The sequence below is a fragment of the Armigeres subalbatus genome, chromosome 3 (assembly GCF_024139115.2).
Source record: "Armigeres subalbatus isolate Guangzhou_Male chromosome 3, GZ_Asu_2, whole genome shotgun sequence".
NCBI lineage: Eukaryota > Metazoa > Arthropoda > Insecta > Diptera > Culicidae > Armigeres > Armigeres subalbatus.
In genome coordinates this window covers 107,897,135-107,906,322 of record NC_085141.1, presented here as the reverse complement: position 1 = coordinate 107,906,322, position 9,188 = coordinate 107,897,135, and positions in this window count along the sequence as shown.

Genomic DNA, 9,188 nt, shown 5'->3' with positions numbered 1-9,188 from the left:
TAAATAATAAATAATATTTGAAATTAACAATAGCGTCGGCCACGTCCTTACAAAAAACTGTGGTGATAAAAAACGTTTCTATTGTATGCAAATTTTCTTGTGGTCGGTGTGATTAAAAGTAAAAGTCTGTGCCAAATTTTTGCTGACATTATGGAAAAAATGAACGCAAGGCATAAGACATGCCATTGTTTTAAAAAATGGTAAGGGGTCGTACACTAATTACGTAAGCAATTTTTATGGGATTTTCGACCCCCCTCCCCCCATGTAAGATTTTTTTCATACAAATGATTTTTATTTACATAGTGCGTAAGAAAACGATAGACCCCCCTCCTCCCATAAGTGCTTACGTAATATGTGTACGACCCCTAACGGAAATCTGCATTCTGCACATTGGTCGGCGAATTCAATGTAGTGTGAGTATGGATTAACTACACTGGACTACAGTTCTCCATGCACTACTTTCATTATTATAACTTTGAAAAGATGGAAGAATCCTACATCAGACTGAAGAGGGAAGTAAAGCAGATCGGATTAGTCATAAACACGTTGAAGACGAAGTAGGCTCAAGAGAAGACAACGGCAATTCATCACGAGCTTGTATCAATGGCGACAAAATCAAGGTTGTTGAAGAATTCGTGTACTTGGGCTCACTTGACCTCCGATAACGATACCAGCAGACAAATTCGGAGACGCAACGTGGCAGGAAAGCGTACGTACTTTGGACTCCAAAAAACACTCCGAACGAAAAAAAAATCGCCGCTGTACCAAACAGACCCCCTCATTAAACCGTTGGTGGTGGTAGTCCTCCTTGGACACGAGATCTGGACAATGCTTGTGGATGACCAACGCGCACTTGGAATAAAAATGGTTCTCTACAACGATCCGACAGGCACAAGAAGGCGAGGTGTGCAGCGATCAAGGTGGATCGATCAGGTGGAAGACGATTTACGGACCCTCCGTAGACTGCGTGACTGCATGGTAACGTACAGCTATGGACGGAGATGACTGCTATGTACCGCAGAGGCCACTCCGGCGTTAGGCTGAATAAATAATAATAAAACCACATGTGACGCATCACTCGCCTATCAAAGCAGCTAGAATTACACCAGCGATCTCACGGAAACTTCACAGGAGGTACTCCACTTCTGATACTTCGCCATCACAAAAAGGAACACTCGAAAGCAGGCATTGGAAGTGTGAGTGAGCATTGATCTATGATCGTAGCCAATGAGTGAACTATCTCGCTCAAATGGATGCCAAACAACGAGTAGGAGCAATTGTTGCTGTGATAAACAATGAGCAACACCGTCTAACAAGCCAAGCCATAGTGAGGTATCCATGTAAGGGGCCATCCATAAAGTACGTCACGCTCCTAGGGGGGAGGGGGGGTTCAGAACAGCGTGACGACTCATACAAAAATTTTGGAGGTTTAATACAAAAAGTGTGACAAAGGGGGGAGGGGGGGTCGAAAATTGCCAATTTTTTGCGTGACGTACTTTATGGATGGCCCCTAAGCAACGATTTTTGCATTAGTACCCCGCTTTCTTGGATGGCTTCTTCTAATAGCGCACCGTAACGACGCTCATTGTTGTGTTACCAAGCTTCACTTAATAGACTTCCATTGGTGAAAAAAATTGTATGAATAATCGAACGTCCAATTTCAAAGATTTTAGGAAGCTCATAACTTGCCCCGCGGCAGTGCATCAAGCTGACTTAGATTAACCCGATTTTTTCTCTTGATCTGATTTTTTTCCAATGCCTGCTCGAGAGCCTTACGGTTACATGTTACCAAACTCTTACCATTACTGTTAAACTGTTGGCAAACATGCTGGAATCAAAAGGCTCGTTATGCAAAGCGGAAAAGCTAACTGTTTTCTAATATTAATCGCTAGACAAATTTGCGTGAATTTTTAACAATAAAATTCTTTGAAATAAATTGTTGCTTATAATCTGTACGGAAATGCAGCAGAATGACGGATAAAATGATAAATTGACAGTTTCTCGGCTGATATCAGAAAAGAGGCGCATAATGAGCAAAACGGCTTGATGGCTAAATAGCGCATTAAGAAAATCGAAGTTGCTATCACTAGCAATTAAAACTATTGGGGTTTGCTTGCTCCTGGATCACTCATGCAGTATCGGTTGCATCGTGATGTAAACAGTGGGCTTCGCCTAATAGATGTTGTACTATGTACAACGGTGTGAGTCAGCTTGTCGACGACAAAATCAGTGGAAATGCAAAAAATACGTCATTCTACGGTGGGCTGGTTATATTAGGGTAGTGTGAATAGGGACATGGAAAACGTGGATAAAAAGAGAAGAATAGTTTCAATAGAAATTGTTTGCAATGAGTGGTGATACGAGTGGTGATTCATTATTTCAGTGAAAGTGCCCACTATTCGTACAGAGCCCATAATACGCATATTAACCTTAATGATATTCACTTTTGGTTTTGTTTATCCTACTACATATTTATTAAAAGGTTTTAGCTCTAAAAAGTAATAAAAAAAAATTTCGAGAGTGTTGCCAAAATCGGGAAGAAAATGTTGCCAAAAACGGGTGTTGCCAAAATCGGGGGTAGACAAAAACGGGTGTTGCCAAAATCGGGATGGGACTGTATTTCAAAACTGACTCTTTGTTTCAATTTACAGTTTTATTACCCGTGTTCGGAATAATTTTAGGAAATTGTCTTCGGAATCGCCGTCTACGTTTACAACTGATCAAAGCTAAAATGAGTATTTATTACCAATAGTTCAAATGTCAATTGAAGGTTTGCTACTCACAATTTAGTTTCCTATCCGTTATCCTCTTGCGGACGGGTCTCGCTAGGTCGATACTGGCAATATGCAAATACCTATTTTATATAATTCGAAATTAATTGTTCATAGGTAATAAGTTATTGAAATTATAAATAGTTTCCACTTATTGTATATAGGCGTAGGAATAAGGATATTTTGAGAGTAACTTACTATGAATTCACTATAGCAATCCTCAGACCAATGCTGTGTACTTTGCATATAGCCTAACCTGAATTTCGAGTCGTACCTATTTTTCACAATTTAGTTAGTTTTAAGTAGAAATCTTTATCAAATTCAGTGCAACTTACTTGTATAGTAACGAATATAATAAATTCTTAATAAAGTAGTATTAAATATCGGATATAATTTAACTTTTCGACGTATTTTAATTTTGCGACACACTTCCACGTTCCTTGAATGCCTATCTATGCTTTGTTTTGCTTTGGGTCTGCAAATATATGTTGCCTCTTCATTGTTTGGAGTTATCAATTTCGCAGTCTCTCGAACCAACGTCACACACTTCTGCAGGGATGTTGTGGTCAGCCCAGTGGTGTTGAGCGGAACATACCCCGGCCCGTGAACTTGGTCCGGAGGAGCTAACCGGAACAACGTCACCATCACTAATCTCCAACGGAGCGAGCTTCGCAACGGCCCGCTTGAGTACTCCACTGTTGGTTCGAACGAATGCTTGTCGTACTCTCCCATCTTCAGAAACGATAGGTTCCTCTACAACACCGCGTACCCAGCACTTCCGCTTCTCTCCATCGACGATGTAAACCAGATCACCAGCCTTTAAATTGTGTATCTCTTTGAACCACTTCTTCCGTTGACTGATCGACCCTAGTAGCACAGTTCGGATCGATTTTGTTGTAGCAACTCCAATGTGACTGGATTTGGTCGCATATGAGTCACAGTGACTGGTATGTGACAAGTGTGCTACTCGGGGATGGAATGTATTCCTTGATCCACCTGTTCCACATATTTTCGGCCAACTCCTGTGAGCGTTTGAACGAATTTCTCAGAGCTTCTGCAGAAGGTACCGGCGGTTCTACAACCAGTGGTTCATTTGGCGAGCTGCCACGGAGAAAATGGTTTGGGCTGAGTGCTTCAGCGTTGTCCGTTTCCTGGCTGACATACACGAGTGGGCGAGAATTTATAATGTCTTCAGCTTCGGCAATCGATGTTAGGAGGATTTCGTCGGTCAATCGTTTTCCATCGTCAATTGCTGCCAGTACCTCCTTCACTGACCTCACAAGTCTCTCCCAAACTCCCCCCATGTGGGGAGAGGCCGGAGGATTGAAAGTCCATTTTGTTCGAGCTGACGTGAATTCATCGGCGCATTCCATCCCAATACAGCGAACCTTGTCAATCATTTCTTTACTCGCACCCCGCAGATTGGTCCCGTTGTCCGAGAAGATTTCTGTTGGTGTACCACGTCGGCATATAAAACGGCGGATTGTCATTAAACAGGATTGGGTAGTAAGTGAATGCGCTACTTCGAGATGAACTGATCTGACGACTAAACACGTGAATAGAACTATCCATCTCTTCTCACTGCGACGGCCTACCGTGACTACGAATGGGCCCAGATAATCCACGCCTACAAAATTGAAGGGCCTCAGAAATGGAGTCAATCTCTGTACCGGCAATGCTGCCATTCTAGGAATCCGTGGACGAGTTTTGTTAATCCTGCACCACTTACAATCTTTCATGACCCTGGTGATAACTGCGCCCACCGCTTGTACGAAGAATCGTTGCCGTAATTCATTCTTCACCGTCTCCCTATATCCATGACCAAATCGTTCGTGGTAGTGTTGAACGATCTTCATTGTAACCTCGTGCTCTTTTGGCAAAACTATGGGAAAACGAAGGTCAAACGATAGGAACTCTGCACGTTCCACGCGACTTTCCATCTGTAGAATTCCGTCGCCATCAATAAGGGGCGTCAGTTTGTAAAGGAAGCTTGACTTCTCGATCTGCTGCCTATCCGCTACGGACACATTTGCATTCCTCATCAATACCTTCACCTCGTTACCAAACGATTCAGCTTGTGCTACTTTTATCAGAATCCGTTCCGCCTTCTCGTATTCCAATTGCTTTAAAGGGTATTGTTCTATCGAATAGTTTTTCTTGATTGCTTTCGCTTGCCTATCTGTAGCTTTTAGCACTTCGATCGACAATCCGTTTATCTTTCTACGACAGTTGGATACAAATCTAAAGACAGTAGCCATAGTTCGTACCAAAACGGTCCATTTCGAAAATCGATGAACATCGATGATCGGTGCGAGTAGCTGAATATCATGAGCAAGTAGATGTACTTTTGCTTCTTCCTGCGTGGATTCATACCTTTTCTGTTTTGGCCAGTCTTCCTCCTCTCGATAGAGAAATTTAGGCCCTATGAACCACTCGCTGTCTGAATTTAAATTTGGATCGCGGGTCCACTTTGTTAGTTGGTCCGCCACGTTCAGCCTGGTAGGAACCCAACGCCATTCGCAAAGCTTGGAAAGCGTCAGGATCTCGCCGATCCGTAATCCAACGAACTCCTTGTATCTTCGTACGTCGGAGGTAATCCAGGACAATACGGTTGTAGAGTCGGTCCAGAAAACCTGTTGCGCTATGTTGAACGTGTGATTACTTCGTACTGCTACCGCTAACCTTGCTCCTAATACTGCTGCCTGCAGTTCCAACCGTGGCACAGACATTGGTTTCAACGGTGCTACTTTGACACGGCTCGATACCAACACACACTGTATCCTTCCGTTAACAACTGCCCGAAAATATGCCGAGCATCCGTATGCACCTTTACTGGCATCAGTAATGATGTGGAGTTGAAGGTCTTGAATGTCCGCCGAACTTGCTTGCCCGAAGTAGCTCCGGGGTATGCGAATGGCCTCGATACTCGGAAGTGCTTTCGTCCATCGAGTCCATTTTTCGAACGACTGACCATCGATGGGCTCGTCCCAGCTGCAGCCAGTTCTCCACAAGTCTTGTATCAATATTCGTCCATACACCGTGAATGGTGATAATAGCCCAAGGGGGTCAAACATTGACATTACTGAGCTCAAAACGATCCTTTTGGAAGGAACAGAATCCCCATGAAGCATTAAATGATATTCAGGACGTGTAGCCGTGGAGAAAGAAAGAACATCATCCACTGGGTTCCAGACTATTCCAAGGACGCGTTCAGTCAACGTTTCCTTGTCTTGATGAAAGCGCACAGTAGAGGTTATCGGCTGTTCTCCCATCGAAATTTGGAGTATTCGACACCCAATTTCTGATGTGAAACCCTCTGCGAGAATGGATCAACTTCACATCGATAGCTATCTTGATGGCTTCTTCTACGGTATCTACACTATCAAAATAATCATCTACATAGTGTTTGTTGATTATTGCTGTTGATGCTTCCGGAAATTGTTGCTCGAATTGCGCCGCATTCAAATTTTTAATTAATTGGGCAGAGTACGGAGAACATGTCGTCCCAAATGTTCCGACGTCCATCACGTAGGTTTCAGGAGAGCTGGCCGGATCTCGTCGGAAAAGGAAGCTTTGGAACTATCTGTCTGCCGTTCTTATACGGAACTGGTGGTACATCTCCTGGATGTCCCCGCCAAACGCCACGTGTTTTTCCCGAAACTTGCTGATTACGGTCTGCAAAGGCACTAGCTGATCAGGGCCGGTTAAGAGCTCCGAGTTTAGTGATATCCCATTGACAGATGCTCTCGCGTCCCACACGAGACGAACCTTCCCTGGTTTTCGAGGGTTGATAACAACGTTCAGAGGAATATACCAGACATTTCCCTTCGCCATATCTGCCAGTTCGTCGACGGTAGCTTTATGCGCATAGCCTTTTATCAGGTACTCAGCTATTAACTGATGAACCTTCGAACCAAGCTCCGGATCTCGCTCCAGCTTTCTCTCTAACGCTTTCAATCGTGAGATAGCCATTGGGTAGCTATCTGAGAATCTCTGCTCATCTCGTGACCAAAGTAATCCGGTTTCGTACCGGTCTCCAACTCGCTTTGTTGTTGTCTGCATGATGTTCCGAGCCCGAGCATCTTCGTTTGATTCTGCCACAGAGGCTACCGAGGGATCGTCCAACAAAAATTGAGAACGCATGGCGTCGTGTAGCTCCTGGTTGCTCATTGGTTCCAACGAGTGAAAGTTGACTCTTACTTCTGATACTACGGTTCCGCTCGGTTGCGGGCCGTAAATCGTCCACCCTAGCTTGGATTCCCCACCGATCGGCTCCCTAGGTGATCCAACTCGTGATACGAGTGAAGCAAACACATTTAGGTTATCCAGTCCAAGGATGATTCTAGGCTCTTCGATCCCGTAGCTCGCTACGGGAATATTGTTGAGATGTGGGTATCGGTCAGCTAATTTTTCATACTGGAGACTCTGTTTTGGGAGTTTTAGTTCGGCAACAGTGCGAACGTCTTTCAACGGCAACATTTTATCCGATTCACGCGCTGAAATCATAAGGTTGACTCTTTTGGACGTAGTTTCGAATCTCTTCACATTGCCTGTCCATGTTACTACCAGCGGTTCCGCGCGCCCTCGGGCATCCAACTCTCTAGCTACGGCATCTTCAACCAGAGTAGATGACGAACCTTCATCCAAGAATGCCAGTATATCCAGTGCATGGTCCCCGAAATATAGAGTTACGGGCACCATCCGGAAGATCACTCCGCGGCTCAGTGCGCCGTGCGCGTTGCACGCAATGTCCATAAGCTGCACGGATCCCTCAGCATGATGCAATAGAGGGTGATGACCACCTTGACATCCATTGATATTGCAGCGAATCCTGAAGGTACAACGACTCTTCCCGTGGTTGTTCAAACACAGGGCACAGAGCTTGTGTTGATCCACGACCTTTAATCTGTTCGCAAAACTGAACCTTTTAAAATCGTCGCAGAAGCGCAGTTTGTGATCCGACCTTCTACAGACAAGACAGGGCTTGGTTTCCTTCGAGGGGGGTGGAACTGCCGGTAGGCCAGAAGAAGAATGGTGAATGTTTATATACTCCTTTCGTTTTGGTTTCCCTTTCCCGCAGTGCGATGCTTCTCGGTGTCACTCAAAAAGAGTGTCGAGAACTCTGATACTTAGGATGCATCTGCTAGGTACGATGTCGTTCATAAAATCGGTGAATATTCTCAAAGGAGTTCCTATCTTGCCCCGTTTGAAACGGACCCAGTCCATTTTGTAATTCGACGGTAGCTTTTCCACCAATTCCTGGACAAGAGTTGGGTTATTAAGGTGATCCGCCAGTTTAGCCGCCTCCAAATGATCGCACAACTGCTTCACTGTTATTCCGAACTGCATGAAGGTTTCCAGCAGTTTCTCTGGTCTGCCAAATATACGACGAAGGTCGTTGATGACATCCGGTACCGACTCCGGAAGGACTAACCGGCTCCGGACAGCTTCGAGAGCATCTCCTTGAAGACAATCTTGGAGTCGTTTCAGATTATCTAAGTTAGAGAAACCGCAGGCCTTAGTGGTATATTCAAAGCAACTTATGAACATTGGCCACTTCTCTGCCTCACCCTTGAAGACAGGTAGGTTTTTCGATACGGCTTGGCGAGCTGACAAATGTTCCTGGGATAATTTCACTGTATGCCGTTGTGGCCGATCTTGCGGTGGTGGTATAATTTCCCCCGGCCCATTCATCCTCCCATTCCGCACGATTCTTCCGAGTAGTTCGCGGTCTTCGGAAGTACATCCGAAATCTTCTCCTGCGGGGTATTCTGAATTACCTTTTTCCTCAGGTGCATCATCCTCTTCGATTTCACCGTAGTCTTCACTATCCGCTATTGAGCAGGATAGTTTGGATTTCGCTCCATTTCTACCTTGATCCTGCTGCTTCAGCCAGAACTGGACCTTCTTATCGAACGATAATTCGTTGTCGTTCTTCAGCTTCTCCTCCAACAGCACCTTCTGTTTCTTCGGAAATGCTCTTCGCAATTGCTTTCTTCGCATCTTGAAAATGCTCGTGCAGCTTCTTACGTTCGCTAGCAAATCTAGCTTCTTCTTTCAACTGCCTTTCCAACATCTCCCGTTCCTCCCTCAATTGGCGCTCCTTTAGATCTCTATCTTGCTGCATCTGCTTTTCATGAAATTCTTTCTCCTTTCGACAACGTTTTTCTTGAAGGACACGCTCCATATCGAGACGCTTTTCTCGAATGATCATCTCCTCCTCTAAGGCTTTTTCCATAGCACGTTGTTCGGCTTCTAACTTACGCAGTTTTTCGTAACTCGTAACTTCGTAACTCCGACACACGAGAAATGCGCCCATGACTGGCAAGTGTCACACTGCACCATGTCGCATATTTTGTTTGACTTACGGCACTTCATGCAGTCACCCACAGTCGAGTCCATCCTTTGAGGTTAAAT